Genomic DNA, 20,035 nt, shown 5'->3' on the forward strand with positions numbered 1-20,035 from the left:
CCGATGTTCCACCACCTTGCAGTCGTCTATCAACTCCATCAGTGGCTTAGATCATCCAGGAGGTCAGCGCCCTCAGGATCTGTCTCTGGAAATATCCTCACAGGCACACCAAGAGCTGTGCTGTACAAATAGCCTAGGGGTTTCTCAAGTCATCCAAACTGACAATCAAGACTAACTATCAGGGCTCCACGTGAGGTCAAGACATGATGTGTTTCAACAATACACATTCACTGAGCAGGTCCAGTGTCCAGTACTGGCCTCTGGATACCAAGGTGAACAAGCCCTGGCTTGTACTCACAAAGACTACACCATAGATAGTCCAGACTTTATAAAATGGAATGATAACCAATCTGACAAAGAAGGGCAACAACATGTCCTAGGTCCAGGAACTAGTGTCTGTCAGAATTAGAATTCAAGTCCTTGTGAGCTCCTGTTTTGTTGAAGTCTAGGTTGCTTTGGGCCTATATGACATGGGGAGCGAAGGATGCAAGGCAGCAAATGTGGACACGCCATTCTTCTGACTAACAAGCACTTGCCTTTTCCCTGTTCTGTGGCCGTAGAGGAACTGGTGGTGGTTTGCAGTTAAATACTGGTCTCACCAGTGCTCTGGGAAGGGGGTCATAGTACATGGATCATGTAAAGAAAACCATCTTTGAGAGCCAAGCATGACCAGAATTTGTTAAATTAACAGTCTCTGGGGAAGCTCAAGTTCCTGCTGTACAAACGTGCTGATTAAAGAGGCAGCTGGGTGGAAAGAGAGGGATTTGAGCCCTGGACTCCATTCCAGATTCATTGCTGGTTCAGAGACTCCAGGCAGGTTATTCACTTTCCCCAACTTCCATACTTTGCCTCTCTCAAGGAACATGCTGGGTGTGACATCTAAGTCTTCAGGGTAGCTCAGAAGTCCTGTGGTTCTAGACCAGCCTGGCTAGATTCACTCATGCTCCAGATTCTGGCACTCAGACTGAGTGACTGGACATCTCCATATGCCTAAGGCTAAAATGTTCTTGGGGTGTTGGACTTTCATTTTGAATGTAGCTAAGTCTGTGGCTAGAGAGAGGGGTTCCTTGGTAAAGTGGTCATCTTGCAAATATGAGGACTTGAGTTTAATCTCCAGAATCCATGTTCAAAACGTGTTGGGCCTGCTCCCGTACCTGTTTAGCCCTTACACTGTAGAGACAGGCAGATCTCTGGGCACTCTGGCCAACCCACGTATCCTGCTAGATGAATTTTAAGCTAATTAGAGAATCTGTAGATAGATAGATAGATAGATAGATAGATAGATAGATAGATAGATAGTCAGACAGACAGACAGACAATAGATAAGTACAGAACATAGTGGACAGAGTGCCTGAGGAAGACCATCTTCAGTTGTCCTCTGGCCTCTACACATATGGGCATATGAACACAGTACACAGATATCTGCAAACACACACATACAGGCACATACAGGCACATACATGCAAATATACACGCATGCATATACACACATGCTCAAATATATGCATATGCACACACAGAGAGAGAGAGAGAGAGAGAGAGAGAGAGAGAGAGAGAGAGAGAGAGAGAACTAGAGAAGAGGATCTGAGCGCCTTAGGTTAGCTAGTGGGTCTATCCATCTAGTGGGTGGATGCGCAGTGTCATTTAAGGCAAAAAAGTAGCACCTCACCAGGAGACTTGATCATGTTCATCCTCTGTAGGCTGGTCTAGGCTTGGTCCCCTACGGTTAGGTTTAACAGGTGGCAAAATGGATGCCCTCACACCACACAGGGTTGTAGATGCAAGCGAGACTGGATAATATACAATTAGTATACCCCGGGGCTTTTGTCTGCAGCTGCAAGACAGCTTATCAGGCTACCAGGTGTGACAATGAACAGTCTTGGGTCCTCCCTGATGCCCTCTGTGTGCCTTGCAGTACCCCCTGTCTGCCAGGCACAGGCAGCAGAATAAGATAGCATTTCTGCACAGTGTGCTGCTTGGTATGGTCTCAGCACCACCACACAGGGGGAATGGCTGCAGTTAGTGACAGGGTTGGTGAGACAGCAGGTAGGACTCTTCATTTAGAATCTCTACTGTGTCTGACATTAGTGCCCCAGCCATAGTCATAAAGACACAGAGGGGGCCCAGTCTAGAGAGCAGATGGCCAGCCAGCCTCAAGCCTCTATTCGATGCCAAGCCTTTCTCTGTGTCCTGGCACTCCCTCAGTTCCCCTCCCCTTGCCTAGGTTTCTATCCCCTCACTGGAAGTCATCATTAAGTCAAAGTGTGCTTTCTAAAATGCACAAAAAATGTATGTTTAACCGAAGTCACAAGACACAGATGGACCACCCAGTTCATTCTGGTCCAGGCTGGGCCCCCTTGGTTCACTATTTTACCCCATCCGTGCTTCTTCACTGTGTTACTTCATAACTAGAGATAAAGATGCGACCTGAGTCTCCAGGTTGCTTTGGTGATATTTGGAAAGGGCTTACTTAGGATGGTCTCCTGTGTTTACTACACTGGTTCTAGCATCTTTGCTTGCCTCAGGACTATCAATGGGTTCCCTGTAAGCCACAAGATAATGCTGCGTTTCCTACTGAAATATGAGGACTTAGCCCTTCTTTCTTCAATTCTACTATGAGCTCAGAATAGGGTGCTTAAAGGTGTGGCAGCCATCTTGCACCCATGAGGAAAATGATAAGGCTGGCAGAGTCAGAATGCAAAAGGAACTTTGATGACCTTGCCTGCTAGAAGCAACTCTTTTTCTCCATGTATCTTTCCGTGGGAAACAGTCAAGAGCCCTGTGTGTTTAATGGATGAACAGCATGTCTTAGCATCTATGCTTGGCATTCATAAGCCATCAAGGGCAGTCTCTTTCTCTTCTGCAGCCTTATTCCTGAAGTGACACTTCGACCTCCCACTCCCCAACTTTATGTTCTTCCCAGGCTGAGCTACATGGTCTTCCTTCTGCACACAATAGTCTTGCCTCATAACTTCTGATCAAGTTTCTCTCATCTTCCTTTTCCTGCCTGTAACTTCCTGACCCAGTCCTAACCAATCTTTCTATCTTTAAAAACTCCTATTCAGACTTTAAAACCCTGTTCTTCATTTTTTTTCTCTGATGGGAACTAATCACTACCAGTCTACAAAATTGAGTTTGACTGACAGAGTATGACCCCCATTTTGCTGGTAACCCATCTGTCTTAGTTAGGGTTTTACTGCTGTGAACAGACACCATGACCAAAGCAACTCTTATAAGGACAATATTTAGTTGGGGCTGGCTTACAGGTTTAGAGGTTCAGTCCAGTATCATCAAGGTGGGAGCATGACAGCATCCAGGTGTGGTGCTGGAGAAGGAGCTGAGAGTTCTAAAACTTTATCTGAAGGCCACTAAGAGAAGACTGGCTTCCATGTAACTAAGAGGAGGGTCTTAAAGTCCATGCCTACAGTGACACACTTCCTCCAACAGGGCCACACTCCCAAATAGTGCCACCCCCTGGGCCAAGCATATTCAAACCATCATACCGTCTTTTGGTGCCTCATTCTCCTCATGAATTAAATGAAATGAGCTAACAGAATGTGATGATATATATATATATATATATATATATATATATATATACATATGTATATACACATATATATATATGGAGAGAGAGAGAGAGAGAGAGAGAGAGAGTCACTCAGAACAGCTTAAAATAAGCAAGAGCTCTACCTTGTCATGCCCCAAGCAAGCTACCTAAACTAGTGTAGATGTCAATGATCAACCCCATAAGTATGGTGGAACCTGCCCAGGCTTCAGTCGCTCCTGAGTGTGCTTGAAACCATAAGGAGCCTGCCTGTTTGCAGTGTAGAAGTCTGATGTTTCCCTAGTGTCAAATAAATTGCCAGACAGGTTGGCTCTGTTGACTTTTCTAGGTTATGAGGCCTGAATGAGTGCCTCTTACCCTTTTGCCTCAGTTCCTGCACATGTAACGCAGGACCATTCTAAGGATGCTGTATAATGACTGACAGACAGACAGAGTACCTGACCTGGCATCAGGCACCAGAGTGTTCAGCTTAGTCCCTTCCTTCTCTTGGCCTCCCTGCCTCCCAACCTTTTCCTCTCAGTTCACCTGTGCAAGTAGGGCGAGAGGGATTTTTAACTCCCTGCACAGTGGGAGCAAGCTGCCTCCCTGAGGAATCAAGGAACTGAGCTGTCCTGACTCAGGGATGAGACCAAGAAGCCCATCAGGAAGAGTCGTCTTATTTGTACTGTGCCTTCTCTAAGCTTCCTGCAGCCCTCAGCCATGCCCAGTCCAGTCCTCTACCTGGGCAGTGCTTGACTGACTTGAATGACTGGGACCTCCCTCTGGGCTGCAGCCTATCACCTATGGGACATGCGGGAGACTTTCAGCCAGTTCCACATACTGAGGAGCCTGGTGGCTCCACCCTTGGTGCAGACAGAGACTGTGCAGCCTCCAAGGGTAACCAGGGGCCCCTTGCTCATCTCTGAGACTGTTTCCTCACTTGCAAAAGGAGGCTAATGGAGATTTGAATTGATAAGTTCTGGGGCTCCAGGGAAGCCAGAACATAATGAAAACAGTGCCAGTCACCCTGAGTGTTAGCAGAGACATGAAGACTCAGAAAGAGGAGGTTGAAAATTACAAAAGCAGACACAGCACCATCAGCTCTAGCCAAGCCTTTAACACTGACAGTTTTGTTCAGTTCTCTCAAAGTGCTCTCTAGTAATAACTAATTTAACTGGCACAACAATTCCGGAAGGAAAGTATTATTGTTACCCGCATTTTCCATATGAACCAATCAAGGCACTGAAATTTTAATTTTAATTTTACCCAAAATATGCAACAGTCAATGGTGGACCAGTCCCATTGCATGTTGGCTTCAGCGGCCATTGTGACCTTCGTCCCAAAGGAAAGCTCTTGATGTGGCTGCACATCTGCTCCCACCTCACCGTGGAGTCATGCAACGTTGACCTTCTGAAGAGGAGAGTTGGGGTGGGGGTGGGGGGATGAGACCCCTGTTGAACCAGAGCAGAGAGAAAAAGTTTGCTTTCTGTAGGTCTCCTGGGGTGAGGTGGGTCATCTTCCTCCTCCCTGCATCACATACTCTCCTCAGAGATTATTCATTTTGTAGCACTGCCTCTGGCTGCTGCCCACAGTCCTTGATGGGCGCTGCTTGTGGATGTGGTGATCTAAGCTCCGCCCACACCTCCACCAAGCACCGCAACCTGCTCCTTTTACATAAAGGCTCTCCCTGGATGTAGCATCCACTCTAACCCTGCTGTGACCTCATTTTAAAGCACTAATGACATCGTCAAAGACCCTACAGGACTGCTCCCTGGGGCTCTGAGACAACGTGAATTTTTAGGGAGGAGATTCTGAACTCAAAAGAAAGCATAAGGAAAGGAGAGGAGGTAAGAGGATGTCTCTGAGGAAAGATTCTCCTCACGGAAACAGGATGTAAGAAGAGGCACGTCCTCTTTCTGTAGTAGTCCCTCCTGGCTTGCTGCTTTATTAGCACCCCACTGAGGCCAAGCATGATGCAGGAAATCCCAGCCAAGAGACAAATCCTACCTCCCTGGCTTCTCCAGAAACCAGGGCTACCTCTCTCTTTTTCTTTCATGTCCTGAAACATTTCCTTAACCCCAAAGTCAGCTGCCAGTAACTCTCTCCGAGGGCCACTCTCTGCTGCGGGTGGAGAGGAGGGAAGTGAAGAACACTCAGGGTCTTTTCAAGGGCACAGCAGAGATGTTGCACTGATAGGCTCTGCTCACACCCACTGGCCACAACTTAGTTGGTGCATCTCTCAGCAAGGGAATCTGGGAAATGTAGTCTCTGGCTGAGAGGCCACAAGGCCAGCTAAACTCAGGAGAAAGAAGAAGGAGACCTCAATGAGGGACACTAGATTTGGGGTATGAGAAACACCCAGCACACATAAGAAGCTGGGGAAGTATCGCTTCCATCTTCTGCTATCATATAGTTGACAATGTCCTCCATGGTGGCAAATGTTCTCTGACTCTGTGGCCTGTCACTAAGGTAAACCAACACCAGGCTGTTCATGCCTGGCATCCATCAGCCTTCCTCTTAGGAGGTTTCATATTGCTTTTCAGATCCTGCTTGCCTGTCCCAGTTCAGCTGAGCCCAGAGATCCCGAAGTGAAGAGGCTTTCCAAATGCCCTGCCTGGCTGCCAGTGCTACACCAGGCCATGGCATCTGTACCCCCCAGGCACCGAGCTCCCTGCCCAGGCTGCCTGCTTGCTTTCCTGTGTGCTGCAGGAGTTTGTGGAAAGAATGTTCTGGCATTAGGGGGTGAAAGTCAAAACAGTAATTACAGGAACATCTGTTCCTGAGTGGAAAGCATGTCCCCCGCACACCAGGAGACAGGCCTGCACAGCTCAGCAAGCTGGTGTTCAAATGGAAGAGAATGTTCTGGAAGGGAGGGCTAATGGACCTAGCCAAGGGAAGTCCAGCTTCCTGGTAGGATGCTGTGCTATGCTGAAGAGCAGAGAGGGAGGAGAAAGGGGCAGGCAGGGAGTGAATAAGTGGGCATACAGGGAATGGGAGGAAAAGAAGAGGGAGATGACTGAGAAGAGGGATTGAGTTCTTCATCAAATGAGTAGATGAAAACGGATAAGCAAGATGAATCAATGGAAAAGTAAATTACTGTATCAGGCAAGTCAGTGAGGAAATGAGTAAACATATGGTGCCAAAAGGTGGCAAAATTTATATGAATTAATGGATGGATCGATGAAAGGGTAGATGAGTGAATGAAAGTGAATAAATGAATCGATAGTTGAATGAAGGGGTTCTGACTTCCTTCTTACCAACTGGGACAGGCCAGGAGAGTGGGTGCAGTGGGAGAAGTGTGGACATCCTCTGCTTCTCAGTACTGAGAGGCCTGGTGGAGGTGTCCATCTCCTCCCATGTCACAGATGAAGAAACAAAGGACAAGCAGGATCCTAGAAACCATGAGAGGTAGAGCTTGGAGACAGTGACTATGTGTTGGTAGGAAAAATATTTGGTCCTTTCTTATTTCAGTTCCCTGTCTAAGTGGAGGTAATGTTGCCTCCCCCACAGGATGAGATTAAGGAAGGCCCTATGGGTGCAAACTGTTATTTTCTCCACATTGATCTGGTGTTACGCCCATAGTTTGACCTTAGAATCAGTAGGCAGGCAAGGGACTAGTGAGAGATACAGTGAGAGGGGATCCCCAAACTTGTTTAACTGACACATAAAGATTCATTTCTTATTCTTGTCATACATGAAAGTCCTGTCCCCATCCTAGTGGCTCTTCAGCCTTGCAGTCCTGGCTTCCAAGGTCACTTTAGTGAACCAGTCTGGCTAGTAGTTTTGTTTTATCAATTCGACACAAACTAGAATCATCTGGAAAGAGGATTCCTCAACTGAGAAGGGTCTAGCCCACTGTAGATGATGCTGCCCATGGACAAATCGTCCATGGATGTAAGAAAACAGGCTGAGCAAGCTATAGGGATCAAGTCCTTCGGCAGTGTTCCTCTGTGACATCTACTTCAGTTCTTACCTCCAGGTCCTGCCCACCCCCTTCCTCCATAATGAGCTATAACCTGTAAGCTGAAATAAATCTTTTCCTCCCTAAGTTGTTTTTGGTCATGATGTTTATCCCAGCAACAGAAAGCAAACTAAGATGTGGAGGGCAAGCAGAATGAGGGTACTGGTTCTCTGAATCCAGGAGTGACAGGTGTCCATTCCACTCCTCCTACCTCAGCTTCACCTCCAGGAAGATAAATGGGACAGTGGCTATGCAATCACCATAAACCACCTTAACTATACTGGCGTTTCAAAGGGACTTTACCATGGCCTGTTGGAGGTGACCATCAGAACATAAGTACTTAGCCATTAACTGAAGACCCATGCAACTGTGTAAATGTCCTATTCTGTGGCCAGGAGCTCCTAAAGAGTCTAGATTTGAAGGCAGAGTTAGCTAGTCCAGGACAACCTGTCTGCCCTCTTCTGGTTTTGTGTTCTTAGACAAATCATTCAATGTCTCTGACCTCAATTACTTTCTTTGTAAGGTCTGTCTTAATACATTGTTGGAGAACTCACTAGGATATTGTGCATAACATCAATTTCAGATTTATAAACCATAAAGATGCATGATATTCTTATTCTATTCACCTTCCCAGTTCATGCAAGAGGTCCAAGAGTCACTTCTCACTGAGAATCTAGTGTTACATTCCATATCCCAAGAGTCTTATATCCTCTGAAGTTAATCTTTGTATCAACAACAGAAAGGTGGTGTGGTCCACGTAAATGTTCATATGAGGATCTGTAGGTTCCTCGAAGGAAATAAAAAGTCACTAAGGCCTTAGAGTTGGCTAGTCAGAGCTGAGGCTCAACCCTAGTGGTTGTATCTGTTCCTGCAGTCTCTTGTAGTCTGACAAATTTTGAAGAAGAAAATTATTGTTCCTTTCATGAAGAACCAAAATTGTCAGATGCAGAAAACAGGGCTCACACTGCTAGCAGGCATCTTAATTTGTGAAAATGATACAAAGGTGAATTTGCTTCCCATGAATGGTGTACACTCACCAGCACACCCTCAGAAAATCCACAAAGTAGACATTGAGGATGCAGGTGCTGGGCTCATAGAGCCTGTGTGAGCCAAGAACAAATTCCAAGGGCAGAGGAGGCTACAGAACTGATCAGTTTGTGCTTTGCTAGAAAAGTAAAGGGTAGGAGAAGGACTATTCTGTTCTTCCTTACAGCCCTGGCTGGTAAAAGGACACTGGCTAGAAATGTGGTGGGAGTCTAAGTTCACAATACTACATACAAGTACTTTTTGGCTTACCCACTGCTGGGATGCCGTGATAGAAAAGTAATGTCTGGCCTTGTAAAGTTCAAAATAATAGATACAAGACAGAACCCAGCAGTACAGGACAGTGTGATGTGATAATAGCAGAAAGAAAATGGCTGTGGATCCTAGTGAAGATAGATCAGAAGAGAAATATGGAGGTGACAGAGGCTCCTGAGACCTCTGGAGTAGAAAAAAGACCTAAGACAATAGAGAATGCCTTCATGTCAGGCTCACAACATGAGCAGAGTCACTGAGAGCTGGTGGCCATCTATACTGAGTGAATGGCTGATGACCAGGATGCTGAAAACCAAGATGTTAAGAACAAGAGGCTGAATGAAGACCAGGAAGGAGCCTAAGGTCCAAGAAGCCAAAGACTGTGAGGACAAAAATTCTGGGGACCAGGATGCTGAGGACCAAAATGGTTAGAACCAGAAGTCTGAGCACCAGGAGGCTAAGGACTAGGAGCTTGTGTACCTAGGAGCTGAATGCTAGGACTTTCACTAATTTTCAAAAGGAAAATCCTAGGTCAACTTTATCACCATAGCTGTAGACATAAACATACTGGGGGGTAGCAACTTTACACATTTGTTGAACAAAGGTTTAAAAGACAAAAGCAGGAAAATGGAGGGAAGCCAGAAGGATCAGAGCTTAGAGAAGAAGTGGTACAGGTTTCTGGGCCAACTAGGTTTGGAAGTCTATGCTGGAAGAAATTGGGCCTCCGAGTCCCACAGTGATGCTTCCCTGTACCATGTGTGCCTTAAGAGTGGATCTCAGGCCCTGGACTCTGACCCCATAGGCAGCGGTGAATATCCTAGTAAGGGCACCAGTGGAAGGGGAAGCCCTGGGTCCTGCTAAGACTGAACCCCCAGTGAACTAGACTATGGGGGGAGGGCAGTAATGGGGGGAGGGTTGGGAGGGGGAGGGATTAGGGGGATGTTTGCCCGGAAACCGGGAAAGTGAATAACACTCGAAATGTATATAAGAAATACTCAAGTTAATAAAAAAAAAAAGAAAGAAAAAGAAAAAGAAAAAGAAAAAAAAAAAGAGTGTATCTCAGGAAGAAGCATAGCTACACCATTTGAACAGGACCCAGCCATGCCATAGCTTATTATCTGAGATGTCAGTTCCAACTCTGATATTCTAGATAAAGCACATGAGGCTCTTCAGGAAGCAGCAACTTGCTAGACAGGTAGTCAGTGACCCAGATTGAGAATTCCTAGTCACCACTGGGTGTCCCAGGATCATTTCTCAACTGCCATTAGCTGGCAGGCTTTCTCCTTCTGCCCCTCTGCCTCTGCCTCTGCCTCTGCCTCTGCCTCTGCCTCTGCCTCTGCCTCTGCCTCTGCCTCTGCCTCTGCCTCTGCCTCTGCCTCTGCCTCTGCCTCTGCCTCTGCCTCTGCCTCTGCCTCTGCCTCTGCCTCTGCCTCTGCCTCTGCCTCTGCCTCTGCCTCTCCCTCTGCCTCTACCTCTCCTTCTCTCTCTCTTTCTCTCTCTTTTTAGCTTCACTATTCCTTGCTAAAATATATGCTCTGTAAGGCCCTTTGAGTCCTCCCCATCACCCTATTTTATATGCTCAAAAAGCTTCCACTAAGTGTACCCACAAATCATACTTGGTCCAAAGGATACCAGAGGGAAGGTTCCCTCACTCAGAGTCCTTATCCAGATCTTATTATTCAATCCTTTTATGCTTTAAAAATGCTTATGTGCCTGCCATTCCACTGGACTCCAAGCTCCACGGGAGTGTATTTGATCTTCATGTTTCCTCAAATTCTTCTGAGAGTAAGGCAGAGAGTCAATGCATAGATTAAGTAATGGATTGACTCTTCTTTGCACGTGTGTGCTGGTCGGGCAGGTACTCCCTCAGACATCTGCTGGAGGCAGGTACAACAGTAGGCCACTGTCCAAAGACAAAAAGGATCTCCAAGGAAGCACAGGGTGGGAAGAATCAACCAGAGACTCAAGCCAGCCAGAGAGTGAGGAGGGCTTAAGTCTACAAGGACAAAGAGAAAGAACTCAGTAATATGAAGGAGGGAGAGGGAGAAAAAGAAAAGGGAAAAGAAAAAAGGAAGGAAGGAAGGAAAGAAGGAAGGAAGGAGGAAGGAAGGAAGGAAAGAAGGAAGGAAGGAAGGAAGGAAGGAAGGAAGGAAGGAAGGAAGGAGGAAGGAAGGAAGAGCCATGTGCATAGAGCACTAGGGTCTGAGAACCTTGCCCATTTGAGGAACTGAAAGTAGTTCTGATGATGGAAGGTTTTACCCTTCAACTTGTCCCTTGAGCACTTCTTATGAAACATGCACAGCTCAACAAGCCAGAGTGAAGCCAAATTCCAGCGGGCATCCCACAAATAGCCTTTTGACACATAGGATTGCTCCATAGATGATCCTAGGGTAGCCCTGGAACCAAAATAGTGTGATAGGCAGGATGGGCTCAATGTCACTTCCTCAGACTGCTAGCTGGGTGGAGCCTTAGTGCCAATCCCACCCCTCAGGCCTGCATGGTGCAGGGATGACCACTTGGCTCTTCACTTCTGCTGGAAATGGCCTGCCATGACTGCTCTCAGCTATCATGAAAAACAAAACAAAACAAAACAAAACTCACCCCCTGCAGGGAGGAACCTGAAACATTCTCAAAGCTACATTAGTTCTATGACAGGTGGTAAGCAGGTAGAATGGGTGGCCTAGAAGATGAGGAGAGGTAAGGAATGGAAAAAGAGACGAGGAAGCTGGGATCAGAAGGTTCTAGAGGCAAAGAGAAAACTCCAATGTAACCCACATATGCATTTGAATGGAAGAAACCCAAAGCCAATATACTCAGCCTAGCAATGAGGAAGGAGGGGAGGAGGAAAAGGGGAGAAGAAGGAGGGGGAGGGAGAATCAAAAAAGCAGAGTATCTGACTCTACTTGGAAACAGGCATCAAACATTATTTAAACATCAAATATTATTAAAGTAGAAATGCAGCCGGCTTCCGGAGTCTCCGAAGTGCATCTTGATAGGTCGCCATTGCTCTGGGGTTAATACGAGGAAATGACATTCTTAAGAACCCATATTAACCTGTCTGTTGTTCTATGAACTGTGACAGCTGCATTTTACATCTTAATGGCTAACCATTTATTTCACGCCAAAGGGGGGAGAAAGAAAGGAAAGGAAGAAGAAGAAAGGCATTTTTATGCCCATGAAGCCAGAACTCAAGGCTGGAAATTTGGCTCCAAAAATAGGCCCTGGGGTCTCTTTCTGCTGGGTGTCTCTTTCCAAGGATCCAGACTCAGATCTTCCCTTTCACAGATCTCCTCTGCTTTCCTCTCTAAGCTGCTACGGTCTGTAGGCAAAGCAAGTAACCACTTGGACAGTGGTTAAGTCACAGGAGTAAACAAGACTGGAAAGGCACCAAGTGTAGGGGAGGCCTGAAGGAGGGTCAAGCCAAACCACCTTCAGTTAAAAAAGGACTTGACTTACATAGAAATGTCCTTGGTACGATTTTATTAAGAGCCTACTAGGTGTTATGTGTTGCTATAGAGACATCAACAAAACAGATGCTGATGAGGTCACTGTGTGCCTGGCCCCCAGAGGACAGACATGATTGCACAGAGGACTGGCATTCAAGTCAGGATGGAGACCTTGGTCCTAGAGTCTCTTACAGACCCTCTGAGAACACAGGCCTAAAATCCCCAGTATGGGAAGCTGGAAAGGAGTGTGAATTCAAGACCAGCCTGGGCATGTTAGAAGAGCTTATTTCAAAATAAAAAGTAAAGGCCTCTGGAAAGGACCAAGATAGAGTGCTTGCCTAGGAGGGCCTGGATGCAGCCCTCAGTGATAAAACTGTTTTCCAGTCAGTGAGATCTGGATGTGATTACGGGGCTCTGAAGAATAGAGGTGAGAGGATGGGTGGTCATTCTGGTGTGTGAGCAGGGGGAGGCTTCCCCAGGCACTCAGTCTAAGTGAGGCTGAGCGAGTGGAGAGAGGGGTGAGTGCCTCTCTGAAGAAGGCAGCGTTTGTGTCTTGGACGGAGCCTCGGGATGAGTGGTAGATGGAGAGATGCTTGTGAGCAATCTTGAACACAGAATTCAATCTTCCCAGTTCTTCTCATCTTCCGAAGCTCTGCAAGCCCACCATTGTTGGTTGTGAAAGTTATCAGGAGACTCAGGCAGGTCTGGGCACTACAGACCAGGGCACTGAAATTCTCAGCTTACTGGAGACCTGCGAGGAGAGGCAGTGAAAGCTGGGATCCTAAGAGAGTCAAGAAATACAAACAGCTTCTCGGTGCACAGGCCCAGGATGGGTGACAGAGCACTGTGGCAGGTCGAGAGTTTGCACACGAGGGCAATGTGAAAGTGCTAGTCCTGTGCCTAGCACAGGGTGGGTTCTGGGTCTATACTGCCTTCCTGCCCTCACTGTGAGAAGCCCTTTTTTCGTCTATGTAATAATCCCTGGTTCCCTCATTTTACCTCCTGTGTCAGTGGTTTGTGGGATTTGACTTGTTTAAGTGGGGAGTGCTTAGAGTGGCAGGCAAGTCATTAATGCTTTGACCTGAAACCCAGTCCCCTCTCTTAGCTACAGATGGCTCAGCTGGGAGACCTATCTCTGCCCAGGCACCATGCAGAAAACTAGAGAGGATAACCTTTCAGGCTTTCTGGTACTCTGTACTTAGCCCTATCAAGTCCATAGGACCTTGGTCAAAGTCTTCAGCAAAAGGAGATACTTTGGAGACTGGGGGTTTTCTTAGTCAGCAATGTGCTTGCTGTTTATGAGGACCTGAGCTTGGATCCCCAGCATCTATGTAAAAGAGGTGTTGTAAGACTGCAATCCCGGTGATCCAGAGGCAGGGACAAGAGGATCCCTGGAGTTTGCTGGCTGGCCTCTCTGAAAAGGTCCACAGAGGACAGCACATAATATGGGCCTCACACGTGTGCAACTACACATGTTCAAACATGCACACACAGACATGCACACACAGACATGCAAAAGGAACAACCATTTTAGAATTTATTTACTTGACAAAAGTTTTCTAGTATTCATTTATTAAAACCTCTCTCACACACCTCTCGCTTCATTGCCAGAGTAGTCTTCTGAGGTAGTTCGTCATGAAGGCCACTTATAAAAAGTGCTCGGAGGGGTTGTTATTCCTGGCACATGTAAGGAAGGAAAACTCAAACACAAGTCTGCTCCCGGCCTGGCCAGTCCTGCCTTCCTTTAGCCATATGGCCCAGCCTTTCTCAGCACCGTGCTCCACTGAGACTCTCAGAACCAGCCCAGTAGGCTTCTCCCTGTGCCAAGGCGAGCTGAAGGAAGGAGTTCTGAAAACGCATCTAGTATTTGTAGAGGGAATCCCTCCGTGAGATTAGTCTCTGCTGTGTTTGGCTTAGTACATGCTAATGCTTGTAGATAAATTTAAGGCTTGTGACTCTTCCACAGTGAATGCTTTGGGTTTCCCTGTCTGTAAACAGGGTGACTTTGGGCACCTTCCTGGTTACAAGAAGAATAAACTTAGACCCTGTTAGAGGCTTTATCACCAAAGTCACACTCCTCAGGGACCCAGAGTCCCTGTCCCCTCTCATGGCATGTCCACTGGACATCAGTAGATGGATGTCTGCCAGAATGGAAATTATGGTTTTGGAAGGGGCTGGAGGAATGTGGCTGGCTCCAAGCCCCTTCTTTTCCCATTCGACTGGAAGGTTGTGTTCATTTGAGCTTTGAAACCAAAAATAAATCATTGTAATCCATTTGCTAATTATACCATGTGAAGTTCTAGATGCTGTAAATTGCAGCTGCAATATATCTAGATGAAGTTTTGGGAGTTTATTTTTAGTGATACCAAAAGCATTTGGCTTCCCGGAGGCTTCATTTGCTGGTCTGGGAGTGGAGAGAAAGCTGAATGGACACAGCCCTTCCAGTCCCTCTGCTGATGCCTGGTTGTAGTGACTCTGCCTGAAACCCTTTCTACCTTCTAAGTTCTGGCTCTGATTTTTGACTATGGGAACTGGGGGGTGTCTGAATGTAAATTTCCAATGCTTAATTCACCTGGAGCACCTCACTGACAGGCTGTGAGCCACAGTGTACAAATTCCATGTCCAGTGAAAACAGCCTCCTCCTTTTGGGTTCCTTATCTCTTTGGATGGATTTGGTGTTTCTTTAGTACCCGATATTCTTATTTTCATCCACTGAGACCCGTATTTGGCGATTTTGGGATGTCAATGCCATCTTGTTTCAGACACTGGCATTTGTGTGCCAAGCCCTAGGTTTGGTTCTGAGTGGATCAGGAATGAACTGACTTCACCTTTGAGCCCAGAGGCCAAAATGAGGATGCTGCAGCTCCTTTTGAACTGTGACCTTCATGATGGACGATGGAATGCCAAGTGTGACTTAGCTAGCAAAGATGATCTGGAGTGAAAGGGGGTTCATTTACACCTCTTAGAGAAAGAGAAGGTGAATCTCTCAAGAACGAGGAGGCATTTGAGTGCGGCTTGATGTGTAAATGGGATTCTAAAATGTGGCAATTGGGTAAGGAAATTGACAAGACCTGATTTAGTAACCTTGGCAACCATCCTCTCTAGATAGATCATGTGAACATCGTCCATGCACAAGTGCTGAGCAGAACTTCTCCCTTACCCAAGCACCATGACTTCTAGTAAGATTCCTTGCATTCTAACAATAGCCTGGTGTAGTGTTTCCAAGGGTGAGCATTTAAAAACATCTTTAGGATGGCTGGAGAGATGGATCATCATTTGATGCTATTCCAGAGGACCCTACTTCAAATCTCAGCACCTACGCATACCTAACACACAATCATCCATGATTCCAGTTCTAAAGGATTCCACACCTTCTTCTGACAACCATGGGTCCTAGATATGCAGGTGGTAACATACAGACAAAACAGCCATACACATAAAATAAATAAATACAATTAAATTTAAAACAACAACAATCAAACAAAGAAAGCAAAACAAGAAAAAGGAAACACTGAGAACAAATCCCTTTGTTCGGCTGCTTCTATTTAGACTTCTAAAAAGCAATCTACTCTATATATGCAATTCTTAGGGGACCAATGTGTGGCTTGATGTGCAGAATTTTCACAGTGAGGAATGGGAGTAGTTTCATTGATTAGGCTTGGCAAGCACATTGAAGAAGGACATATGAGCAGGGCCAGGACCACTGAGTTGTTTTGTAGACCTTCCAGGGGGAGAAAGTGAAGGAAGAGCAGTGTAAACATTGTGGGGAGTTGGTAGTCTCAGAGGCCAAGAGCTAGGAGGCTGACAGGAGTGAGGACCACAGTGAAGTTCATATGCTCTGGATTAGATGAACAGGAGTTTGACTCCTAGTCTCCCACGTCTCAGCTCGGTGATCCTAGGAGTTTGTAAGACTTTTCTACCCTTCCACTTTCTCACCTGGAAAACATAAATAGTAACATCTACCTCTGGTGGTTACTGTGTGAATGAAGAGAAGTAAAATAATGTCCAACACATTAACTGGCATGAACTTAGTGTGCACCTAATAGATGGTGGCTTAGGGTCATTGTTCTTTTTGAAACGGTTCTGATGAAATTATAGAAATTCAAACCCAGAGAGACTTCTTAGAAGATAGAAAAGGGTGGGGAAAGCTGGTGGTGTAGACGCTGAGACGGGTCAGTTTCCAGAAGGATGGGCAGTTCCTGCTGCAGATGAGTCAGCGAGGCCACCGTGAATCCATCCTATGCAGTGTCATCGTCAGGATCCTGATGAGAACATTCAGCAAATGAGAGCCACACCACGGCGATCCGTGAAGAGCAAGCGTAGGTGGAGAAGGAAGACGCAGACAGCTCTTTCAGCTAAGCTCTGAGGAGAAAAGAGCATGAGGTGGGGGAGGGGACAAGGTCACGGGAAGGGCATGTGCTAGAGGAAGAGTCCCCAGAACTCTATCAGCTCGGTGCTGCTCTGCTCACCACCCACTACCTAACCCCAGCCCCGTTCCAGAATTACATCTGCCAAGGAGATTGTCTCTGAATTTACCTCCTGAGGTTGGATATTAAAATCTTGACAGAATGTAATCTTGGAATGAAGCAGGTTAGAAAGGAGGGCGGCATTGCAGGTGATCACAGGAGGGGATCTTCAGGACAGTGACTGAGAAGATGATTCTGAGCAGGGCAGGGAGTGCCAGGGGAGTTCCAGTACACAGGGCAGAGGGACTAACTGCACGTTCACGCACACACACACACACATACACACACACACACACACACACACACACACACACACACACACGCACGCACACACTCGCACATCAGGCGTGACTTCCATTGCAATGCCTTACCTGCTACCTTTCTGAGTGACACCATGGCTTCTGTTCAGACTTGCTAAGACCCAGTGACAGATGTGCTCATTATTAAGAAACTTCAAATGGTTCGAGAGCATGAGATAGTGCCATTAATATTATTAGAAGCAAAAGCTAGCCCTACCTGGACAGCTTTCTCTTATACTCTCTGAGGTTTTGTTTTGTTTTGTGGTTTGTTGTTGTTTGTCTGGTTTCGTTTGTTGTTGTTCTTGTTGTTGTTGTTGTTGTTTGTTTGTTTGTTTTTGTCACCAGAACTAAGTGTAATTTGGAACTGTGTGGGTTGCTCACAACCTCTTTCACCAGCAAAGAAATGGGAGTGCAAGGAGCCTGAAAGAAGCTGGTCTAGGCAGGGCTAGTGTACACAAAGAGTGATTGCCTAGTGTACACAAAACCCGGAATTCAATCCCCACTTAGCACCCCAGAGGTGGGAGCAGGAGGAATAAGTTTTCAAGGTCATCTTCAAATACATAGTAAGTTTGTGGCCAGCCTGGGTTACATGAGGTCCTGTCTCAAGAAAGAAGAGTGAGGATAGGAGGGAGAAAGAAGGAAAGGAGGGAGAAAGGAAGGCAGGAAGCAAAAAAAGAAACTGGCCAGAGATCCCATCAGAAAATGCATTAGTATTCTAAGCATACATACAACATTTACAAAAGTTGACTACATCTTAGTCCATAAAACATTTCCCAATAAATTTCAAGGAATCAGAATCCTACAGACCACAGTTTCTCACCACAGTGCAATTAAGCTAAAAGTCAATAACAGGAAGATGAGACGTTTTCTATTTTGTGTCTTTTAAAACCGTATTGAGAGATTTTACAAACACAGTACTAACTCACTCGTGGGTCAAAAGGGAATGACAATAGAAATTATAAAATAGTTACAAATGAACTAACAAGGAAATATTAAATATCAAAAGTCGTGGAATACAGCCAGAACAACACTTAGAGGGAAATTTATGGTCTTCGGTGCTTATGCTAGGAAAAGAAAAGGGCTAAAAATTAATGAATGGCCTATGTATCCAATTTAAGCCCAACAGCAGTCATAAATCAGTCAGCTTAGAGCTGATAGCCAACAGCAGAGCCAGAATTCTGCTCATAGATAGAGCTGGCCCAGCATCCCTTAAATGTACTACTACATCACAAACATGGCTTCAGTGCTGTTTCTCATAATAAGCTCAGTGCCTAGAAGTTTTGTTTCTCCCACAGAGTTGAAGAGGTAAGCCTACGGGCAGCTCTCCATATCAAAGTTTGATGATAACCTCACCCATCCACCCTTCTTCTTCATTCATTCCTTACAGATCGCTTGAGCCCTTGCTCAGACCAAGCACTGCTACCTTCCTTGTGAAACCTAGCCTCAGCTTAGGGCTACTCTTTGCTGTGGCTCCCCCACCCCTATGCCACCCCTCCCCCTAGCCCCTGCACCACCTCTAAGCTTCCAGAGTCTTCTCTGACATTTGCAAGAAGAGCAATCTTCATCAATAGTGACTGATTTCTTTCTTGTCTTTTCCAACAGGTAGACTGAAATTACCATGTGTCCAAATTAAAATTGCGTACTTCAAGGATTATTTGAAGGACTATTCTTAGACCCTTTTAAGAAGATTTTTTTAAAAAGTGAGTCAATTTTTTTTCCACTTCAGAGTATTCATGACTTCAGCTAATGTTACAGGGGCTCCCCTCACCCTGCCTTTCAGATATGCGCTAATAGGTAACTTCATCTCCACTTACTTTATAATAAATGTTCCCCCCTAAGAACAATGAACAGGGAGTATGGGTTTATTGCTGTAGTGATTTGCATATATTTCACAGGCTTATGGGATTTCAGAGATGAAAGGGTGTTAGAAGTGCGGGCCTTTTTCACTGTCAGAGCACAGATTCTTACGGCTGTCTGTACTGGGCCAGGAGCTCCAGCAACTACCAGGGAAGCTGGTGTCTGTCCACACTCAAGCCTTTTAGAGCATCCTCTCCACTCTCTCAATTTGAAATCTCCTCCCTCCTCCCTCCTGCCATATCTTCCGTGTCTGACGATCTAACCACTGTTGTGCAGCGAGAACACAATCCCATTCCCACACCGTTTTTTTTTTTAATTCCTTGGTCCTCCAATAATTCCACGTAGTTTCATTTCTAGGACAAGTCCTGCTTGGCGCTTCTTTCCAACCCAACAAATGTCACCTTACAAATGAAGCCAGCCTAGAACACAAACTGCAGGCCACTGCCAGCAGAAGGGATGGCGCGGAGGCAAGCCTGAGTCCTCATTGCAGTTTTGCTCATGCTGGGCTGGCAGGAAGGCTGCTGTGTTATTCTGAGCTTAGCAAAATGGAGGAGAAGGGGTGAGATGACCCCACTGGTGCTGCTCCGTCCACCTGCATGGTTTAGCTAACTCAAAAGAAGTAGTAACTAACTAACTAACTAACTAACTAAGTAGGCAAGATGCTGCTTCTGGCAGTCTGGGGCAGTGGAACAAGTCAGGATTTGCTGGTCAGTGGGACCTGGGTCCAATCCTGGCTTTTAAGGCTTGCTGACTTTGTATGTGGCTATATACTGTCGCTTCTCATCTCCAAACTTCTATCTCTTCGTTCGTGAGATGGGGATGCTAATGCATGCCTGTCAGAGAGCATCTGTGTTGGGGTGATGGTCATGTGGCACTTAGGGCCTGATCCCTAGGAGATACATAATCAATCGAGTTCATTAACTGGTAATGGAATTACCTTTGGCTAAGAGAGGACAAGAGGTACAGGCAACTCTATTTAAAAAAAAAAGGAACGAGAAGATGCAGCTCATTAGGCATAAAAGAGAGATGCTCATGCCTGACAAACTCACACAAACATAACTCCGAGCCAAGGAAGTTTAAGAAGTTAAAACCCAGAACCTCCTAAGGATAGATTGATTGCTATGGAAACACGCAGTTGAAGAGGAAAAATGAAGGTGGGTTCC

The 20,035-nt window shown here is 46.1% G+C and overlaps 1 protein-coding gene across 21 annotated transcripts in view; it reads left to right on the plus strand.

Moving 5' to 3' along the window:
• Positions 1-20,035, plus strand: part of Tenm4 (teneurin transmembrane protein 4) — a 2,974,939-nt gene that overhangs the window by 2,538,159 nt on the left and 416,745 nt on the right. For 3 of the 21 annotated variants that reach the window (XM_063262756.1, XM_017589181.3, XM_039113177.2), the window contains one exon: positions 18,618-18,715. The exons of the other annotated variants lie outside the window; for them this stretch is intronic. The gene's annotated coding sequence lies outside the window, so the exon portion shown is untranslated. The remainder of the gene's footprint in view (positions 1-18,617; positions 18,716-20,035) is intronic. 21 annotated transcript variants of the gene reach the window in all.

The sequence above is a fragment of the Rattus norvegicus genome, chromosome 1 (assembly GCF_036323735.1).
Source record: "Rattus norvegicus strain BN/NHsdMcwi chromosome 1, GRCr8, whole genome shotgun sequence".
Lineage (NCBI taxonomy): Eukaryota > Metazoa > Chordata > Mammalia > Rodentia > Muridae > Rattus > Rattus norvegicus.